This window comes from Balearica regulorum, chromosome 8, assembly GCF_011004875.1.
Source record: "Balearica regulorum gibbericeps isolate bBalReg1 chromosome 8, bBalReg1.pri, whole genome shotgun sequence".
NCBI lineage: Eukaryota > Metazoa > Chordata > Aves > Gruiformes > Gruidae > Balearica > Balearica regulorum.
In genome coordinates, this window is record NC_046191.1 from 4732099 (window position 1) to 4755230 (window position 23132).

Genomic DNA, 23132 nt, shown 5'->3' on the forward strand with positions numbered 1-23132 from the left:
TCTCCTGTTTACCTACATCTCAAACAGCTCCACAAATGTCTCAAATTCTCCCAATTCCAAGTAGACGTGGTGAGGCTCCAACTTTTTTGCTTTGAGATCTCCAGACGAAAGGCAATATTCAAGTGCCAAATACCACAGGTTTCTAGTGGTCTCCAATATCCTGAAAATGTTATTTTTAGTATGCGGTTGGCAGAGAAAGGAAGTGTTAAATCTTGGACCGGCATCAAATCTGACTGAAAATTAGCAGCTAGGAACATCCTCGTTGATTATTTATTCCACTTTCCCATATCCGAATAGACCCAGAGGGGTAGTAACAGTGACAATCACTAGGAAAACACCTGATGATAGGTGGTTAGTGCAGAGCATTTGCCCTGCTCTGCCCATGAAAACATCCTAGAGTTTGTTTCCTTGTTTTTGATGAGCAGACTCCTGGCGCAAGCGGAACGGTCTCTCAGAAAAGGGCCCCTTGTGCTTTGCTGCAACTCCTCCACTGCAACGCATGCAAAAGAGCAGAAGGAGACAAGAAAACCCCAGACAATCCACTTTTAGATGCCTTTATTATTTTCTCAGAGGTCCTTATAGAGAGAAAACAGCCTGTGGAGCACTGAGTCAAATTGCTTGTATTTACAAACACAGCACAAGAAGCACATTACAATTTGTCAGTGCTTGTAAGAGGCTTCAAGGCCTTTCCTCTCAATATCTGCTGGCTTCTTTTTAAATTAAGAAACGTGATCTGCTGCAGTTTTAACAGTGTTTTGATCTCAGTTACATTTGGCATGGTGCTGGGCCAGCCCTGTTTAAATCACTGGAGTGTCTATGGGCACCAGTCAGCATAAAATCGGAATTCACGCCACTTGCCCGCGGGGTAGACACAGCCTAAGAGAGGGATGGTCAAGCAGAACACAACACTAGTATCATATTTCTCATTTATTCAATACTAAATCAAAATTCAGATGTCAACACCGCTCTTGCAGCACTCTGGGTTTGCCCACGCTGTCAGACAGTAGCTGAGTCAATGGCCGTGAGCTCTTCAGCACCATCTTCAACAAGCAGCACATCTCCTGCAGCGCAGGACAGTCTCACTCATCTGCTCCCTGCCCTTTGTGGCCAGATCTCACGCACCCGCAACGGGACCACACAATGGGGTCTCTCCCTGTCATGCTCCCTGCCCATTAAAGGCAGCAGGCAAGCTTGATTTGTGAGACATTGACCAGCTGCATCTGCACAGGGAGTCCCAGAGCAGGAGGGAATCCGTGGTGCTGCACTGCAGCTAGCATAGGCATGTTTGTTCCCGAGGTGCAGAATATACGATGACATCCTTTAAAAAAGTTATTTTCTTAGTGGCAGTCAGTGCAAAGCTATTGGGAACCTTTTCCCTTGGCAAGTACGAGGCTTGGCTGCCATCTCCTCTTACCTACTGAACCAGCCAGGCTCATCATCACCATCAACCCGCTCCTAGCAGCAGGGGTTTGAGTTTTGATTCCAATTGTGGCTGCCTTGCTGTAGCAGAGATGAAGACTTAGCTCCAATATGCACGGAATGGCCTCTACTGAACTACAAAGCAGCATTAAAACACTGTTCCTCATCCCCCCAACTCCTGGCATGACCCCAGAGCATACTATGAGGTCTCAGAAGGACAGACGCGCCAGGGTAGGGCATTTCCTCTAGTCAAGGACAACACAGACAACTGTCACACATGCACTGCACCAGAGGCAGTACGCAAATAGCTACAAAACACAAGGGGAAGCCTGCAGTGTTGCTAACTAATAAGGTCAATACAAACGACATCAACTCCTTTAGGTCAGAACGAATGACAACCAGGACATGCCACAGAAGGCTGCATGGAGAATTCACAGATGGACAGGCAATCTCAATTAAACTGTCCTCCCCTCCCATTCTCCTCTGAATTACTGCTCTAAAACCCCTTAATTATCTAAACTCAATTAGTCTTAGAATATTTGAAGCTTCCTGTTCAGACTAATTTCTCTTTCCTCATTTGGAGTGCTTGACTTGCATTAAAGAACACTTAGTGCCTGTGGTAAGGAGAACTTTACAAAGGCAGGTCAGGACTTCAGAGTATTCACAATCTCCCCTCTACCCTTCCAGTGCCTGAGAAGATCGTGCACTCTACGCATATATCTATTCAGATGAAATTTCAGCATCTCTGACATGCTTTTTTTTTTTTTCTTTTATACCTTAAGCCAAACATTTTCATTGCTAGTAGCAACTATCATCCATCGCAGCTATTTTCATTCCTAAAGATTTCCGTATGTACTTTCCAAAATTATTAGCAAAGCAGTAATTTTCTATTATTGCTATTATTATTCCTGGGAACAAAAAACATGGTGTTAATTCCAACAAAAAAAGAACATTGGTGGCAAAGCAGATAGTAAGACAAGACAATAGAAGGAAGCAGTTAAAAGATTCCCTTTCATTTCAATGATGTGACTTCTTTATGCAGACTGAACCTGCACATTTTCATTCAAAGGGCAGCAATAAAGTTACTGAATTCGGAGCCTCGTAGTGTTTTATCCTCTGCAATGATGAAGACCAATGTCAAGACTTCTCTCACCATATTTCCTTCACTTTCTATTAGAGCCTTGTAAGAAACTTCCATCGTAAGGCTTTGTGCCCCTCCTGAAGTTGAAGTATCTTATTCTCCCTCCAAAATACATATGAATATAGGGCATTTTCAGGCAGGGGAGCCCACAGGATAAGGGCCCCAACGAGTAGGGTTATTGACAGACTCACACCTCCAGGAGTGCCTAGAAACTATTTGATCATTTGTGTAGGGAGCCGGACAAAAGGCAGTTTCTGTTCCTCCAGACAAGGATTAGAGGAAAAAAAAAGAATACTTTTTAGCAGCAAGGACATGTGCACATGGACCTTTCAGCTTCATTATCTTGATTCAACCAGATTGTTAAATGCACCTGTGCAAAATATCTAGTCTTGAGTTGAAAATTAGCTACTTGAATTTAGCTTAAACCTATTCCAAAAAAGCTTAAACTAACCTTAAAATGGTTAGCTCGCTTAACAGGTTGTACTAAATTAATATCACATCTGTAGTTACAGCAGTTCACTGATGCCTCATGCAGGCAAACTCTCATGGATAGGAAACCGAAGCATAGACAGATTAAATGCATTGCTCAAGATTAAATAAGAAATCTTTGGGCAAGCCAGAACTGAACCTAGTCTGAGTCCCGATTCAGCACATTAACCACAAAGCTGTCTCCATTAGAGTACTTACTGCCTGTGCTATGGTTGCTGTGTGGGATCGAATGCAAACCGCTTCATGGTGAGCTCTACTGGGGAACCAGACATCTCCTCTGACTAAGGTGCAGTAGCAGGATTACACTTTTCCTGTTTAAGAGGAAACCTCTCTCTCCATCCCTCCGCAAACGCAGAATTGTTCTGGCCCAGAACTAGCTGGAAAACAAGAATTCTATTTTGCAACCATTTTTGAGGATTTAGCATTTAGTTTTATTCTTGCATTGAGGTAATACTGAAATTGAAAAGTGGACATCTTTTTCACCACAGCCAAAGGGAAAAGTCAGGTAAAGAAAGAAAGAAAAAAAAAAAACAGCAGAAACACAAACCTTTCTCTCCCACGTCCCTTAGAAGTGCTCTTATTGAGAATACCACCCATCCCCTGTAGTCTCAAATCCTCGTAGCCTGCAGTCTTTTCCCTCCAGAAGTTTTACCTCTGAGTGAAGGTTTCCAAGAGACCAGTTTCTTTGAAACCAATACATTTTTACCTAAAGACATTTTTTCCCAGCATTAGAGTGACATTTTCTTTAGGCATATAACTACAGGAGGAGGCGGCCATAAACCACATCTTAGTCCTGGGCCTCATGATGACAATTACAACGCAAAGAATCATTTTGTGCAGTTGATGGTTGAAAATGGCTTGCAGGCTTGCTATTGTGGATAAATCCCATTTATTCTTTCAGGTCACGTTTTGAGTTTGTTTTTTTGTTGTTTTGGTTTGGTTTGTTTTTTTCTTTATAACTGTTAATAGACAGGGAAATGATTAAGCTTTTGACTTGTTCTGTAGTTTCTAGGCTTCAATCTAAAAAACACTCTTTATATGAACCAGGCAATAGTGTAACTCCTCATTCAGGTGAGTATCAATTCGTTTTTGTGCCTGTTTCACCTTTTACAGGGAATCCATGTGCAGAGTTTGGAAGTGTGTAACTTGGGTTCACAGCAGAGGTATGTTCCCACCTTCCAAAAGCCAAGTTGGGCTCCAACAGCTATTGCTGAAAATGCCAGGTTGTCATTTTATCAGAGAAGTTCCTGCAGTATCCAATTCGTATAAACTTAAAGCCCGGCCCTACAGGTATGAGAAACAATTTCACTAAAATGCTATCATTTATGCAACTTATAAAAACCTGTGAATACTGATTATTTCAGCACCCAGACAGGGATAAGAAACCTTTTGGCTTTGACTTGGGTAACAGCCTCCTTCTTTCACCAATAAAACGTCATGAACAAGACTCAAGTAAAGCTAAAATTACATAAACCAAAGTTATTCCAACAGCTTGTAAAGACAGATGAGAGTCATTACATTATTTATGCATATGAGGGTACAGGGATAGACAGGATTAGATGATTTACCCAAGATCAAACAATGAGTCAGTGACACAGTTTTCTGCTGTCCAGTGAAAACACGGATGTACAGTAAGCTGAAAAGAATTCATTTATTCCCCATATCAAAAGGATAAAGGAAAGAGCATTCCCTTTGCTATCTGAGCTCGTGGTTCCAATAAGTGTTGATAGAACTGAATTTGGCAAGCAGGAAATTAGCTGCACTAGTCACATATGCAAAGCATTTGCTGAAAACAAAAATCTTGACTTACTCACTTAACAACAGTTTTCACTTGCTGAAGCCCCAGGCCTATCTATCACAGCAGAAATTTACTCCTTGCTGCTTTCTTGAGAAGTTAGATGGATACAACCCATTCAGTGTCCAAGGCACAGCATAATCAGTCAGGACATTGTGCAATGCCAGAGTCTTCCCTCACGTCTGCATTCAAGTTGCGCGAACTGAGTTAGCTGGTTTCAGTCGACACCAACTTAGATGGTGGGATTTTAAATTGTTCACGGATCAGATTTTAGTAGGCTGATAGGATCAACATGAAGAAGGAACAATTCAGCTGAAGGCTTGTCAACCCTCAGAACACCCTGAAGTGGGCCATATCCTGCCATAAATATTTGCACAAAAATCCTGCTGACCTCAGTGGTGGTTCTCAGTACAAAATGATGGCAGGATGTGGTCACAGTGATCTTTCCAATAATAGGTTTTCCATTGAGATCAATGGACATTGTGCCTCATTTCATTGCCAAAGCTTGGTTCTAAGCTCTAAAGAGAGACATTGTTTTCCTGCAGCAGGGAGCACATGATTGCCAAATTTACTTCTGGCAAAGGCAGAGGTTTATTTTTAATGCTGAATAACACTAAAAATGTCTGATATTAATTAAAAGAGTGTCTTCCTTCTGCATATCTAAAAAAAATAATTAAAATCTTCCAATGTTGCTGTTGGAAAGACACACAGAAAATATGAATATATACATATTTAAAGTTAGACATAAAGTAAGCAAAAACCACTTTTCTGTTACCTGAAGGCAATTCTAAGGTGAGTTTTGCATGTATTGAAGTAGCAGGTGCTCAGCTCTTCATGAAAGTCAAGTCTGCTTAATATAGGTATTGAAGACCCAGGCCCCCAAATAAGTTCCTCACAGGCACCTTCCTTCACTGCATTTTTCCTGAAACCATCCCTCCCTTGGTGTGCATTACAGCTTTGATGCCTATATGTAGAAATCCTTATCTTCAGGATGCTAAAGGATGACTAAATGTTTTCCAGTGTTTTATACATTATCTCAGTTCAACTTTAACTGATTTTAATCTTGTGGTTCTGCTGTAAAGATAAGCAACAGCCTGCCAGGGAAATAAGCATTTCACAGGTTAACAGCACAACTCTTCTAAAGAGGAAGCAGGTTTGTTTTCTTCCTTATTTTCTGGAAAATGTTAAAACAATAAAATGAATGAGAAGCAGTGGAGAACAAGTTGTAAAGGAGCTAATTTCCTGCTTGCAGCAGCTCTGATAAATTTCAATCTTGGATGACAGGGGCTGTGGAAGCGAGGGGAGGGGTGGCTCTTCCTGGAAAGCCAGACAGGATAGGATTGATTTGAGACATCTTCATTGCCAGAACAGCCGGTATTGGCTAATCATCAGAAAACAGAGACTTCAACCTACAGGAAGTCGAGAGCATGGAAGATGTCTGAATCAAACCTTCGAGTTCCAAATGGGTAAATGAACAAAATAATAATAAACAACAAAAAAACCACAAAACAAACAAAAAAAACACCAAAAAAAAAGAGCCCCTACTCACATACAAGCCTTCCTGGAGACTGACAAATGGCAAAGGAAGTGCCAGTGCCCTGACTAACAAAAGAATCCTGAAACGCCGCAGGCTCCGGTGCCAGCAGCAGCAGAGCCGGCACCCAGTTAAAAGTGGGTGGCTGCCTGACACGGCTGCTGCCGGATGGAGCGGACAGCTCAGCATGAATCATGGGGCAAAGGATTCCTTCAGTCCGGGAGGAATCGGTACAATACACAGGCTGCCTGCTGTTTGCTGGGTTTTTTTTTTTTTTTGCCTTTTTTTTTTTTTTTTATACTCCTGACTTTGAGAGACCAGTCGTTTCCTTCCTGATGTGCTCTGTGGGCGTACAACCGGCAGATGACTACTCATTGATGGCACTGTGCGTATGTGAGCGAGCGCATGAAGCAGTAGCAAGAGGTGCCAGACTGAAAACCCCCAGAGACTGAACTCTCTCTCCCAGGTAACCCACACAACCACTTTGACCCGTAGGAACTGAGCAGATCTCCCATCATCGCCCTCTCAAGAGGACCCGTTCACCCAGGTCATGTGCTTTAGACACACACATATACACACATGAGATTACTACGAGTCAACCCTACAGCAGATTTAAGTCTTTTAGAAATCCTTCCTGGAAGAAGGAATCTCTCCATCTCCCTGGCCACAAGGCTGGAAGCAGGGCAGGGCATAACAGAGTTTTCCTATACCCCTCCAAAAATCTCCAGGAGTTCCTTCATTAGGGTTACAGGCAAAGCTGGCTTTGCTTTACTGACGCCTCTTGCCCCATAAGGGGGTGGAAATGCTTCTATTAGCCTGACCATGTATCTTCACTCTCATCTCTGCATGTCTGGGAACTTTTTTGAACCAAGCTATGTGGAGTCTGGGGAACCACTTGAAATTATTCTCACTGGCCATTCAAACTTTTGATCTTTCTATACACTCCAGGTCTTCTTTCAAAGATAAGGTCAACATGATAACAAGCTATCTTCTCTAGATACTTTGAAAGGGAGAACACTGATCACAGTCTCCAGATATGAGACCACCAGTGTAGAAGTTAAGTCCAAAAGACTTACTCAAAATTTCAAGTCTATTCACTGCTATTACCTCTTGACGTGTTCCTTTAGATACATTTTTATTTGTGCTTCTCATAGCTCCTAAACACGTCAGAGAGAGATTGAAAACACAGCCAAAGGAGAAGCGATTTTTAATCAGATGTAGACTGATCCAATACTACTGACATCAGTTGGAGTCTTTGCCTTTATTTCAGCAGGTTCTACATCAGCTCTATCACCAACTGGCAGGCTGCTCTGAGAAGCAACTGTTTCAAAAGGTAGTCTCTTATTTGTGCTAAAGGACTGCCTATATGGAGAGAAGAAATGAGGCTAAACCTATCAGAACAGATAATGCAAGAGAGAAGGTCTGGTCAAGCTGTCACCCAGCATGGTGAGCTGAAGGCTGCACTTCAGCCAGATCCTACAGCTTGACAAAGACAACGGTGACATGCATCTCTGCTCACATCAGAAGGAAATAGCTGCAACAGCACTTTGACACCCCAACCTGACTTCATGAAAGCTTTTTGTACCTTCCACTGCTCTGCTGCTGAGCTTCCAAGTTCAGTCATTGCCAAAGTCTCTTGCAGCGTTGCTTGACAGCAATCTTGCATCTGCTCTTTTCCATTACCATTAGTGACATCCTGTCCAACTTCAATCTTTTTCCCTACTTTTATCTTCCCTTTCTCCCATCAACAAGCTTGATTCTCTCCATGTTTTATTCTTCTCCATTAATCCTTTTCTTTCTTTTCCCATACTTGCCTCCTCCGCTTTTACAGAGAAAATTTCCTGGTGAAAGTCTGCCCCTGAAGACTTATTTCCCTCCCTTTCTGTCCTGCCACCTTTCTACCACTAGAAATTTAGCTAATTTCTAATTACCACCTCTAATTTAGGTGTAACCTACATTCATGATCTTAGCAATCTTTTCAACAACTTTGACCAGCCCTCAAAACTGTTGCTGCCCAAATACTCCCTTTCTTCTGTCCCCACTTCTCTCTCTGCATTGGACCTGGCTTATCACTTCCAAGAGATAAACTGATAATGCACAATGTGTTCTTTTTCTTCTTTGCCAATAAGCCCCTCTCACATCCCATAAATCTCTTTATCTGCTTTCCCTCTAGCCTCTCTACTGATCCTCAAATCAACTTTGTTCTCTTTTTGTTCACCCTTACATCTTTATTTTCTTTCTCTTTACAGCACATGCTTTTTGCTCGTTTAAATTTCTAACTTAAAAGAATCCAGATCCATTCTTTGCCCAGCTTTGCCTTTCTCAGTACCGTCAACTCTGTGTCCCTCTTCTCCCACCTCCTCCCCTTATTTCTAAGATCACTGCGCTCACCACTTGCAACATCTGGACATCTCCTCCTCCAGGTTCATGCCAGAATCTGCTCAGTCCACCTCCTGCTCCTTCATTCCACCAAAACCATTCTTCTCTCAGTTTCAAAAGGCACTTGCCAAAATTTCAAATCAATACTCTTTTCTCTCCACGGTGTGTGCACTTCTAATCAAGCTCTTCTGGAAGTCTTGTCATTCCTTGGCTTAGATGATTCTTTCCTCTAATGATTACCCTCCTCCCACTCCCATCACTCTGTGCACATGTTCTAATGAGGATCATCCACTGGCTTTCTGTTAACCATCTTCTATAGGTTTCTCACTTCTCTTCTCCTCTACCCAGAGAGTGCAAGCAGCAAAGAAGAAATTTCATCCACAACCATGAAAAAAATACAGCATCTCTATGCAGACAGAAATCCTTCTGCACTCCAGACCTTCACAACCCAAGTTCAAGTTCCATTAAATACATGTGAACAGCACCAGGAGATTAGAGTTTGGCTTTAAAATAACAGGAAAGAATGCAGTGTTCAAAGAAGACAGCATATCACCAGCTTGAAATCAACTACGAACATGCCCAGTGAAGATTATTGGCCATATTCTTAACTGATTAAATCTTTATCAGCTGAGAAATGTTTCAGAAGTACCTAGTATCCTAAGAGTGGCCACAGAGGCAGTCAATATCCCTCTCTACCCTCACTCTCACCTTTCTCCACTCAATGAAACAGCTTGCAACTCACACTGCTCTTTGTACATGCACTTATCATGACAATCAAGGACAGCCACAGGAGCAAGTTAACATATTTACTTTGGGAAAGGGTGAAAGGAGCAAGTTTTGGTTATGGCATCCCACATTTGGTGAGGAGCCTGCTTAGCTAGCAAAGTGTGGATACTGATAAACTTGCTGGTTGTGCCTATTTAGCCATGCTCTGCCATGGCTCCTCAATCAGTCCAGTGTGGGTGAGCTGTGGGTAGGGGAAAGTTCATGGTTAATTGCTCACTGCTAACAGAAAAATGGTTTGCAAATGAGTTGCTATAATCCCAGAGAAGGGTGTCTCCAGTGCCTACAATTTGTAATGGTTCCATTGTACTCTTTTAACAGGTGTTGCATTTCCAGAAAATAGTTCTGATTTTGTTGACAGCGGAGTATGCTGCATCTTTGGGGAGTGACAATCTACCATTCTTTCTACCCACATTATTTTTCCTTCTGCCCAAATCATACAAAGATATTGACTGATCAAGGATCCATCAGTCACTTATCAATTAGAAAAACCTGGAATGGTAAATTAAATGCAACAGACTAAATGGAGTAAGTAAAAAGTAAATTATTCACATCTCTATTTCCACTATGTCTAAAAATTCACCGATTTTGACCTGCCACAGGAGATAAGTCCTTATATAACATCATGTTATGAACAATTCTCATCCCATTTCTGTGGTTTGAAGAGTATAATAATCATATCCTCAAAAGTATCACTTAACTTTATCTCCACATCCTTAAGTGATTCAGTCTTTAGAAGAAAAAAAAAAAAAAAAAAAGAATTCTGATCTGAGTTCATTTAACATTTCCAAATTTCATATGAGAGGCTGAAATAAAGTACTGGCGTTTACAACAAAACCACAGCATAGCTGTTCTATAAACCACTCCCTCGGCTTCTAAGACCCAGTTGCCTTCAGTGGACCACCCCTTCAAACCTGAACTTTGCTGACTGGCTTAACAATTTGTTCCTGGTATCATGTGACAAGTTTTTGAAGCTCACATGTGTAAAGGGGCATTTGCTGTTAGTTCAAAAAGAAGAAAAAAAAATTTAAAAATATAGTACAACATGAGGTTCCAATTGTATGAAAACCAGAAACATCTGTTGGAGTCATGAGCAGTTGATTAGTGGAGTTCATTTCTAGGGTAAGGCTTCGGTAGATCAGCTCTTCTATCTAAGTATATCACTGTAGTCACTGGAAGCATTACAAAGAGTTACAAAGAATAGGCATATAAACAATTATAAACAATTTCTTAGGGTGCTGGTATCCTTAAAAGCCAACTATAATGCATCGGTCTTCAGCACTACTTTACTCGAGACCAGCATGTGAAATTAATAGCTGTACTTAAACCTTGCTTTTATCCACAACAGCTAAACATATGCCAGTCTTTCAGTTATAAACCTATACTATTTTTGAAGCTTATATCTAGAGACTGTAAAAATTCTTTTGGAAGATACAGCACAATGTACAAGCTGTCAGTCTGAGCACATTTCTTACTTGCAAAATAATCTGACCAAGTTGGGTTCAGTCTGCCAGTCAAGACAATGACAAAAACAGTAGTTGTTTTTTAAGATGCTGCTTGGATTTCAACCTAAAGCTTTTCCAGCTCATTACACAAACATAAGAATTAACACCTTGGAACATTTGCACAAAAGGCAGAGGTTAATCAGAAATGCTAATTCAGCCCATGTGCACTCTAAAGGTCCAGTGATATTGGACAGAATAGTTGAGCTGTATATACTACTTCCATTAATCACAGAATGGTTTGGGTTGAAAGGGACCTTAAAGCCCATCAAGTTCCAACACCCCGCCATGGGCAGGGACACCCTCCACTAGACCAGGTTGCCCAAAGCCCCATCCAACCTGGCCTTCAACACTTCCAGGGATCCAGGGGCAGCCACAGCTTCTCTGGGCAACCTGTGCCAGGGCCTCAGCACTCTCATAGGGAAGAATTTCTTCCTAATAATCTAAATCTCCCCTCCTTCAGCTTAAGGCCATTCCCTCTTGTCCTATCACTCCCTGCCCTTGTCAACAGTCCCTCTCCAGCTTTCCTGTAGGCCCCTTCAGGTACTGGAAGGTGCTATAAGGTCTCCCTGGAGTCTTCTGCAGGCTGAACAATCCCAACTCTCTCAGCCTGTCTCCACAAAAGAGATGCTCCAGCCCTTGGATCATCTTTGTGGCCTCCTCTGGACTTGCTCCAACAGCTCCATGTCTCTCTTGTCCTGGGGACCCCCGAGCTGGACGCAGTACTGCAGGTGGGGTCTCACGACAGTGGAGTAGAGGGGGAGAATCCCATCCTTCAACCTGCTAGTCATGCTTTTGATGCAGCCCAGGATACGGTTGGCTTTCTGGGGCATGCACACATTGCCAGCTTTTGTTGAGCTTTTCATCAACCAACACCCCAAAACCCTTCTCTTCAGGGCTGCTCTCAATTCAATCTCAATCAAGGCTGCTGTTACAGATCTGTGATCATAAGACCACAAGCCTTGGCACCCAGGAGTACAAGAAGCCACCAGGAAGAGGATGTCTGTAAGGTTAAGCCTCTCTTTCATTAACTTGAATATCTAATTGAAGGTTTACTGGGAATCTTAGCCTGACCTAACCTCCCAGTTTCCTAGCGCTCCATCTGCATCCACCTCATGCGTATTCCCCATCCAGGAATAGGGTACTGTTACATTAAAAATAACAACTCAGACTTGGTAACAAGCAATTTCACTTCCCCTCCTGACTTAACTATTTTGTCTTTAACAAAATCATAAAATTACAAATACAAAATAAGATTGGTGGGTTTAGAAGTACGTGCAAAGCTTCTCTTGAAAACCCAAAAATCAACTGTCTCAGCTTCCTTATAGCTCTAGCAGATTCTCTGGGTTATATTAGGTCTTCTGCGAGGCTAGAAGATCCAGGCAGGTGCAAGGACTTTCTTCTGACCCACACAGCTCCTTCAGACCAGCTTGCTTTCTATGAATTAGACTGGCCCTTTGCCTAAACTAAACTTCTGCGGAAAAGGTACGTTCATTTCTTCTGCCCTCCCATGTAGCCTGAGACTTCCTATGTGAGGTTTCCCCCTTTGTTTCTTCAACAAATCTTTTTACAACCCCTTCATGATATACACAAGCTGTCTTTTACAAACTAAACTGAGCTCACTGGATGCAAGTCAGGTGGAACATGAAATTCAAAATCCTACACAGGCACAGCTGACTGCCTAATAAGCTAATTATTGACCTAATAAGCTCATGCCCTTAGTAGAGGTTATTGTTTCAGGCCACAAGGTACTTTAACATAAGCACTTAACTTCTCTACTAGCAGTAGTTTACACCTAACTATCTTGACATATGAACAGACAAAGCTGAAGTCCATCCACAAAAGACCAATAGACCTGCCCTAGGTCACTCCTGTCAGGTCTGGAGACTTTCACTCCCTTGTTTACTAGGTAAGTGCTGCCTTTTGTCCAAAACGGCAAGCACTTTTCGTGGATTGCCATTAAGATTTAATGACAGACTTTGTTGCTGTAGAAACATCTCATGATACAAAAATTCCATTGCATCAGCTTCCTAATATCATAAAATTAACTCAAATTTATATTGAAGATCTAAGTTCCAAAAATTATTGGTGCTGCTGCACCTCTAGCTCCATGATTAAGATGACAAGTTCTTAGCAAGAAATAAGGGCTGTGATGAAAGATCTTTGGTGAGCCACATTACCAGAAGCCTTGGGGACTCAGACGTTAGCTTTCTCTCCCCCATGATTTATGAACAATAGAAACCTCTAAATGATCTGCTCATCGGTGAGTGAGCTGTGGTACAGCTCTGTGTATCGTTGCATTGGAGATGGAAGAAGATGCGCTTAATCAGTGGAGAAAGATACAAAATTGGGAGACATGGTGCTATGCTTTCTCCACATCAACCATTACGCACGCTCCCTGTCTCTCAAACTGCAAATAGCAGACTTGTGGTACCAACGCAAGCCATTGCTAGTACTACTACAGAAAACACACCATACAAGCCTTGGATGAATAGTAGTTTGGGGATTTTTCTCGTTAGTCGGCTTAGGAAGGATAAACAACAGCAACACTCAACTGCCAGGATCCGTCTCATCTCCTCTGCCTTCTCTTCCTTAAAATGGATAGAAACAGCTCCCATAGGAGGCTTTGGACTAGGCAGAACAAAGTGAAGGGCCATGTTCCTTCCAACACTGAAAAAGCCTCTAGGAGCCACAGAGCACACAGAGCAGAGAAGGGACTGCTTGGTTTCGATGTCTGTGTCCATCAAGAGTAAGTCAGTGGTGCCGTGACAAGAAGGCCTGAAGAAACTGGGGTGTGTCAGCTCCTCAGCACAGCAAGAGAGGGCCCAGAAGCCTACATAGAGGGTTTCCCCTAGGAAGTTCCTGTGCCACTGTGAGATGGGCTCCAGCCTCTGCCACAGCTGTGTGACTTATGGGGGTGGGGGGCTGGGGGGAAGGTAAGACTTGGCAACCTGGACTGTCTCACACAGTAGTAGGTTTTGTTCTCCACAGGATGATAACCCAAGGCCTATGTAGCATGTGGTCAAACCCTTCAATAAAGGACTGCAGCCCTTGTTGCCCTCTGGTCATCTTCTTGATAGCAACAGCCCGTATCACTTAATTCACGTGGCACATGGGGCTTGATGTGTCCTGATTCTCCCCTGCTCCAGCTGCCCAAACGATGGTTAGCAGGCTGCAGAGGACGCTGGTGGGACTGCAAGTACCCTGCTCTTTTTCCCCCCAGTGCAGTTGGACCTGCCAGGCCCCAGAAGCCAGCAATATCCGCCTAGGACAGGACGCCACTCCCACGCAGCACGGCGAAACCAGGACTGTGATTCACAAGTGGAACCACTTCCCTTGGGACAGCTGTAATGGCTCCCATTTCCTGCTCTCTACCCTACCCAACTTTTAAGGTTCCCATCCTCACCACAAGATTCCAACAGCTTGTGCAACAGACGCTAGTCTGCTGTAGTTTACAGCCCAGCACTTCGAGGTGTTCCTGGTTAGCACCTTTAAAAGCTGCACTGTATCCACTTGTGATAAGAGCTGTAGAAAATGCCATCTTCCTTTTGGTAAACTCCTTTAGTATCACCATATGTTGCTCTTAGGGCTCATGAAAAAAACTCAGGCCCCATGAGCTGTATTAAGTACCCTGTCTTTTGCAATGTAAATATAAATTGTACAACCTGGAGAATACAGAGAAGACATCTCACATGCCTGGAGATGACATATTTTCCTTCCCAGCCCAAATGAATCCCAAAGCCATGATATTTAAAAAAAAGCCTAACTATACATTGCTAAGCTTTTGGCAGGCCAGATCAAATACTCTTAACAAAACCTTTTTAAAAAGTAGGTAATACACACATGGTCTAGCTCCTGCAACACACTGAACACTCTGACCTACAGCCAGCACAATATCTTGCGTGCAAAGTGGCATACTTGGTTGAGTAACCGTGTTTAAAGGATAACAGGATGTCTGCTTACCATTTCACTTCAGTGGGACTGACTGTGTGATTAGAGCTAAGCAGGTGACAGCGCTCAGTATTACAGCCTTTTCTGAAAAGCAACCATCTCAAAAAGGTTTGAAGTATGATACCCCAAGGGGAGATACAAAAATAGCCTTAATCATTTTTACAAATCACAATATCATAGGATAATCCATGTTGAAAGGGACCTCAGAAGGACATCTAGTTCAACCTTCTGCTCAAAGCAGGGTCAGTTACGAGGACAGACCAGGTTACTCAGGGCTTTAACTAGTCCATTTGCCTTTAGGATGTCTATTGCAAGCATTGAAGAGTTCGGGTTTTTGTATTAAAACAGAAGGATTTACAATTAGTGAAAAAGAAATTATAACAGGCTTTGAAATATTAGTTAATATGATGCACAAGCTACCAGGAGTCAGTTAACAATAAATATTTTCCCAGTACTAACTCCTCTGTTCTGATTTCCAACATACTATTTTAAAGCAGTAAGAAGTAAGCTGAGCTGTGATGGTTGATTCTCTAAACTCTGTTAAGTTTGATTTTCACAAGCGGCAATGACATTTACAGCCTAGAACATGTGAGCTTGTACTGTTTACATTGAAATACACTTACTATGAAAGTGTATTTGCTTACTGACCAAATGCACTAATACTAAAATGTTACCTTTATATAAACTACCTACAGAGCCCATCCCTGGAAGTCATAAGCTATTCATTAAAGATTCCTTAGATTCTTAGTGACGTTTCCTGATAAAGGTCCCATTTATAAGCACAGATTACATTTAATATGCATGGTTTTAACAACATTAGCTTGTTAAACCCACTTGTTCTAAAGTGTGCTTTAACCCATGTTATCAGAACTGTAGTTGAATTCCTCATATGGTTAAAGGGCACATTCAGATATGTTTAGTCACCTTTTTCCACAACAAGTCTCACTGAATTAACTGGAGATTGATGATTAGAGAATGAACAAAGGGCTGAGACTGCACACAGGGCTAACACGAAGGTTACCATTAGACAGTGGGACTTCAGAACACCTCTGTGACTGAAAGGGCCCCGGGTTTTCTAAATTTACCTTCAAAACATTCACAAGTTTTCATTGTTTCATCAGTATGGTTAAAGCAGTGAAATCTTCTGAAGTAGGTAGGTTTATATTTTCTGAAATGTGATTCTACAATTCAACTTAATTCACATACTGGAAGGAGAACATGTCCTTGATTTCATTGTAACTGTGTTCAGACAAAGGAACACAGTTGGAATTGTCTATAAAAAAATATTAACATCACTAAAGCTGACTGACTTGCTCTGCTACAAATTTGTACATAAACAAGGACTAGTGAGAACCCCATGCAGAGCTGCTACATTTTGGACTAAGAAAAGCAACACAATCACAGGTTGAGAATGGCACTACTAAGCACGAGATGTGGGTTGTTAATTCAAATTGACTGTAGTTCGCGTGCATTCAAGTGCTCTGTGTACATAGAGAACTTTTCTAACAGTCAAAAAAATCCTGAATTTTTCTAAAATTTCTAAAAGACCGTGACAGTATAGCCTGCTTTAATGACACAGTATGGAAGACTTGTTTCACTTTGCAGGAAAGTTGCCTTTCACTTTAAAAACTACATGTGGGCACTTTCTGAATTCAGAATAACTACTGTGCTTCTGGCAGTCCTCCCACTATCATTTCATGTGTGCGTCTTCCCGTCAACATACATCCTCCAAAGCTCTGGGTTACAAAACGTGACACACTGTGTATGTTGGGACCACTACCAGCAGCCAGCCAAAAATGCTAAGGGGAAGAATTTCTTTAACGAGCAGTATTTCTCATATTCCAGCACAACCTTTTCTGACTACTCCCTATCTTGTTTGGCAGAGGTAGAAACATCCCTTTCCCAACCAGGATTTTGCTAAACATTCCTCTGCTACATTTAGTGTCCAAAACCTATAGCTGTAAATAGTTTTTCCTCCTAAATTATCAAATTCCATTGCAGTTGGTCAGACATGCCATCTCCTGCCTCATCATACCAGAGCTGCTATCACCCTCATCCTTATTGCCCAATCAATGTTTCTCTCTAATCACCCTCTTCCTTATTGTCTGATGTCTGTTTTTTCCTAGATATCTCATTTACCACCACGCAAACATGTGATTAACTTTAATTTTAACATGTTTTACATGACAGAACATTAGAAAATACACAACAGATCTCAGCTAATAATGTGCACAGCATTTTGGTTGTTTTTTTTTTTAATCTATAACATCAGTACTGTTAACCACACCTACTAAATCCACAGGCACACACCTAGCACTGGTACAAAAGCAAAATGAGCTAGAAAACACTGTACGATCTCAGAAAAAGAGAAGATGGGGATGGTATGATAGATTCCTAAAGAAAAGCAGTATTTCATTCTTGTAACCGTGGAATCCGGTTTTGTAATAATAACTGTTTGTGCTGCTGACTTCCTTCAACACCTGTGACCCTGCTTGTCATGGCCTCACTGCCTGCTGGAAACTTGGCAAAAGACAAGAGAAGAGATATTAGGGAACCAATGCTACATCCTGAGAGAGGCCATAAAGTCCAAAGGCCGAAGAGAATTGCCAGGAGCAGTCCGATAAACTAAGGAAGTATGTGGCTCTGAAGAGACAAACCGCTGTGCCCGAGTACAATATGTTCAAACTCTGCAAGCTGCGCCCCAATGTCTCTCATGCTCGAAAGAGCACACTATCCAGGGACTTTTCCCAAATAGCCCCCTTGGAAAATTATTTTAACCCCCTTTCTGAAACAAGTATGTGACCACTAAGTGCACTGCACATGCCGGAATTTCACAAATCTTCAATTTGAAAACCACTCCTCTTTATTTTTTCAAATTAAGCTAGGATGATTTGTTGATTTAATAAAAAGAAAAAATCCCATGTAAAACCCCTTCTGAATTAGCATATTCAAGCCTTTCCAAAATCTGGCTCCAGTAAAGAACTTGTCCTTAAAAATCTATCAGACTGTAACTAAGCTTGTAACTTGGCATGCGAAATAAATAAGCCAATAATCAGATCCTTCAGAAATCTTCAATTAAGCCTGTAAAAATATCTAATAAAATATTCAGCATTTGAAGTTTTTATTCAGAAGGAGAGTACAGCAGCTTTGGTTTCATGTTAGGAAGAACATGGGGCATTAATAACTACGGGGTTTTTTTCCCCTCTTTCCTATCCACCACTCACTAGCACAACTTTTTGTGAAGCCACACTGTAAATATGAGCAGAAAATGCTTTTCTGGCTTTCAGAACAAATCAAACCAAGAACACAGCATGGCCCCCACAAAGAACTGAGCAAGCACAAGCAAAGAGGCAGTGCAGGAATGGCAGCCAGGGGAGGGAGGAAAAAGGACGTGAATTGCTTTGAGCTCATATTGCTGCCGAGTACTTTCTATTATAAAACCATAACCTAATACGCTTTCAAGACTACAGCTCTGAACTGCTTCACACGGTGCACCTCCTTCCCTACGCAGGACCCTGCGGGGATCTATACCGTTGCAGAAATGTGCCTGTGCGGAGAGGCTTGCAAGCTGAGACACTGCATTCTATTATACTTTATTTACTGCTTATTCACTAGAAGAGAGGATAACCCCAGCAGTGCTTGTAAACACAACAGCTTCCTTGAGAAGCGACAGCAAAATCCATAAGTACGGCTCTCCTTGTAAGTAAAATGCCTGACTTGGGAGGGCTGTCCTCCCAGGGGAGCTCAGCTGTGGGAAGCGGGAGCAAGGAACTGCCTTTTTAGGACTGTGGCTGAGCAGAGCCGGGAAGCGCTGGGGCAGGAACAGGGCTCCCGCAGCAGCTCGCTGGCCTTATAAGGAGAAAGCCAGGTATTTCCCCAGCCTGGTACTAGGAGCTGCACGGCCAGTGCAGCAAGGTAAGGCGAGGCAGGGCTCCCCAGTGAGGCTTGGCCTGTCACCGGCCGGGGTGACCCTTGGCCACGGCCACGCTCCTGCTCAGACCTGTAGCCCTGTTGTCTCCAGCCTCTGAGCATTTCAAATAGGCCTTATTAGGAAGCAGAGACGCTTAATTAATTAGAAAGATTGTTTTCAGATCTGTAAAGCCAGATGGTTTGTGGGTGAACTGTACTTGATTTTAATGTGACATTTTAAGGCATTCAAGGCAACATTTTGGAGCGCGAGTCTCTAATGTCAGGCATCTTTTTAGCTACCTACATAAGAGGGCAGGTTTTCAGAGGTGATAAACAACTGGATTTTCTGAAGACTTGAACAGAAGGGGCAGGACACTCAAAGCCTCAGACACTCAACAATTTGTTTAAGCAAGCTTTAAGAATACAGATGATTAAGACTCCTCCTTACCCACCTAAAAATTAAGGCTGCTTGGCAGAAAAGCAAAAGATTTTAGATTAATTCAGTTTCAATTACATTTCTTTTTATTACCTGTTTTATTTTTCCAGGGAGCAAAACAAACTAAACCTCTTCAGGTCAAATCTATTTATATAGGATATATGTATAAGCACTCCTGACCATGAACTGTCCCACATCGTTGCTCTTTTTACTTTCCTGACTCTAGATTTTAGAAGTAAAAAGAGGATGTGGTGAGTAACATAGGAAAAAAGTACAATTTTTCCCCAGCAATATCCATTTTTAAATTTGATTTTTAAATCTTTCTCAGAAAATGGCAACAGAAATGGAGTGTCCTTGAATATTTTTCTTTGGCAAAAAACCCCATAGTTTTCCTTTAGATATGGTTAAAAAATAATTTACAGTGTAACATTAAAATGACACACTACCCATCCAGGAATAATAGAGCATCCCAGTTCTGAATACGAAATGGCACATTGAAATTCAAAGAATTACCCATATATTTTGCCATCTTAGTTTCTTGAGGTTAAACTTTGATAACTGCCTGGCTTGATATACTGAATAGCATCAGTTTAACTGAAAGCAGCAACTTTTAACCCAGAGATAATGAGAGTGGCTTGATAGTTTTGATCTGTAACGCTTTTTAAATCCACAGGCGTTTGCTCTACATCACAAACTACTGCCATCACTAGTGCCTTCAGGTAATCGCAACAGGGAGACCAAAACTTTGATTAATCTTACCACATCCCACTTGCAACATATTGGCAAGAAAACACGGAGGAAGTACTAATTATCCATGGATAATCACAGGGCATCTGTTTCCAGGATTCCTTATGAGAGGCCCATCAGGAGAAACGAGGCCACAGACAACATGAAAAATTACATAAAGGAACTGAAAAATATCTAGATATGTGACAAACTTATTCGGTATGAGCTCAGACATTGCACAGCACTTTCTCCAGTTCTTGATTGGGGTGGGATTACATTTCTATAGCTCCAAAGGAGCACTAGGGTAAGACTACTTCATAAAAGGAATAAAAGTTTTGACACCAGGTTTCATTTGTAAATTTCTCCTTTAAAATAACTTGCTTGCCAGAGCAGTTCAGCTGCCAGAAAGGGAGAAAAGCAGGCAAACTATTCCCTTAAAAGCAATGACTGTGCTATGCTGCTCAGGTACACGAGGCATCGCTCCAGAACTAGGGAACGCTGCCTCGTTAGAAGCAATTAAAAAAACTCTGAGGGGATTTTAAAAACAACAACTTCCAAAAACAAAACATGCATATATACCACATGCATTTGTTTATGCAGCTGTAATGAGTGATGAAATCCATTTATGAGCTGAAGTCACAAGATTCTAAGCAGGTCTTTGTTTAATCTCAGTAAGTCATGACATTTCCCTACTACTTATAATAATGTGATTTGGATCAACATTTTCAAACTTATGCACCTGGTTTTTAACAGTGCTTACCAACTGCACTCCTCATGTGCTTCACTGGAGACCGAACAGTCAACTTCTGAGCCACCGCTTTGATTAAGTATCCTAAAGTCAGATATAGAAACCTTGTTTTAGTTTAACATATGCCTGTAATTCTTGCATTCAGCATATATTCTGCAATTCTTACTCAAACTGAGACTCTATGCAACCAGCAAAGAGTGTAAATAAAAATCAATGAGGCCATTAGTGGAATGAATGCTTACAGCATCAGCCATTCTATAACCACAAAGTCTATCCAGATGGATGCCCTTAAAAGACTTAAGAAGGTTTGCTATAGACGATGGCTTTCATTCCAGCATGTTGCTGTGACTTGGAAGAATAAAATGAAGATAAATGCAGTAGTTTGCTGCTTACATTAATGCAGCATTAGTGCCCTGAGTAACAAAGGCAGGACAGAGTATGGAGGGGGAAAAAAAAAGATTCAGCACAAATAACTCTTAAGTTACATATGTTACCTGTGTTTATAAACTGTGCTAGGCTTTAGTTGTATTATTATATAGCTATAACAGTATACAAATTAGTAATCCTGCATATAAATCAAGACTACATTTTTTGCTTTGATATTAAAGAAAAAAAAAAAGAAAAAAAAAGGTATTTGCCACTGCTGCTCTTGCCATTACACTTCTTTTAGTTTTGCAAACGGATCTGATGTTTTGTGAAGATTAGATCACAACTAAATGAATCTAGGTCTACTGTTAACATAAACAGAGTGACTTTTTTGTATTTTTTTTAAGAAGGGGAAAAAAAAGATTAGACTCCTCATCTGAACAAAAAGTCAATCTGCCTAATGCACGAGAGCAGAGCATTCCAGACATAGAAAATTCTCTTAGCCTTTAAGGTCCAAAAGAAAGTGTTGTTGTCTACACCCATTCTCCATTCCGTTTCTCATGTTTGGCTCCTTCATCTACTGCTGTCCAGAGTCCCAAATGAGCCGGGAGACACATGGATTTTACAGCACGTCACCAAATCAAGATGGCAGGAGGATATAAGGAAAGTGCAGAATCTTTCACCTAGAACACTTTGTTCCAAGCAACCTCGTGTTTATACACAAAACCATAAAGTACAAGACAATTTCTTCAGCAGCTTGGACCCAAACTCGGGAGGGCTCTAAAAAGGCCAAAGTCAAATATGCATAACCAGCAAAGTCAATGTATCACCTGACTGGTACAAACAGAGTATGTCTGTATACCTTGCATTTTTTACAATCTCTTTTTTGATGTAGGAAAATAATATGCACTGTTGCCAGTGTCCTTCCTGATGTGAAAACAAGACCTGAAATGACCATCAACATGAGGCAGGCAGGGAAGCACTGGAACTCCTGAGATGGAAAGTGGCACTTTTTCTGCCATTTTTAGCTATATGCACCTATCGGATGTGTTTTTATGTTACACACAAGTACCACATCGGCTTGAGAGACGACATTCTCAGTAGGATAGTAAAAACACTTTATTGCCTGCCATTTTCTTAAGATGGCTGCATCACTCAAGTAAAGAAGTCACACAACGTATACTGCCATATCGAACAAGAATCTGCAATATTCTGACACATCAATTTATACATGCTAGATATATTATGGGTAAATAAACCCAGATGCAATCTTCCTACCTAAACTGTAAGTCTATAGGGATTGTATTTTATATTCCCCCATTTCCAAAGTCCTGTTCAGTTATTTTCCTTTAGCTTTTTGGGATCTACTGTACCAGTGTGCCAGAAAGAAAATTACTGTAACTACTGAAGTCAGAGTAACAACTAAAAAACATGTATCAGTAGAAAACATTGTTTAATATATTAGTCCATATAAACTAAACTCAGCCGAAAAACTCTGAAAAAGCACATTAAAAAAATAACTGAGAGTGTTAAGTAAACAGTTCCCTCAGTGGATTTGCTATAACAGACTAAAACCTTTTTTCCCCTTTCCACATTAAAGGAGAGCCCTAAAACCACATTTTGCATATTTTATTAGTTCAAACCTTTTCTAACATGGTTCCCAGAGCAGACCAAGTCTAACAAACTTTTAAAATGAATCTAACATTGTTCTAAAATAACAGTATTAGAATCTGGCGGAGTGTGAACAACAGGACTATCAATAAATGTCTACTTTCACTCCCAGACTCAGAATGGAATTCTAAACAATTTTTAGCCCCTAAGATTCATAATTTATTGAACCTGAACTCACACACCAGCTTTAGTAATCAATGTTACCCATCTCCTGCCTCTGACTACTTTCATCGGAGAGAAGAATTGCACATTTGGAGAAAGAAAAACATTTTTGTGGCTGTTT

The 23132-nt window shown here is 41.4% G+C and overlaps 1 protein-coding gene across 13 annotated transcripts in view; it reads right to left on the reverse strand.

The window, feature by feature from the left end:
• Positions 1-23132, reverse strand: part of FGGY (FGGY carbohydrate kinase domain containing) — a 320610-nt gene that overhangs the window by 258691 nt on the left and 38787 nt on the right. The window contains exon 1 of one of the 13 annotated variants that reach the window (XM_075759262.1): positions 20825-20896. The exons of 11 other annotated variants lie outside the window; for them this stretch is intronic. The gene's annotated coding sequence lies outside the window, so the exon portion shown is untranslated. Of the gene's footprint in view, positions 1-3596; positions 4260-20824; positions 20897-23132 lie in introns of those variants that run through there. One more of the 13 variants, XM_075759261.1, reaches the window with a different exon arrangement.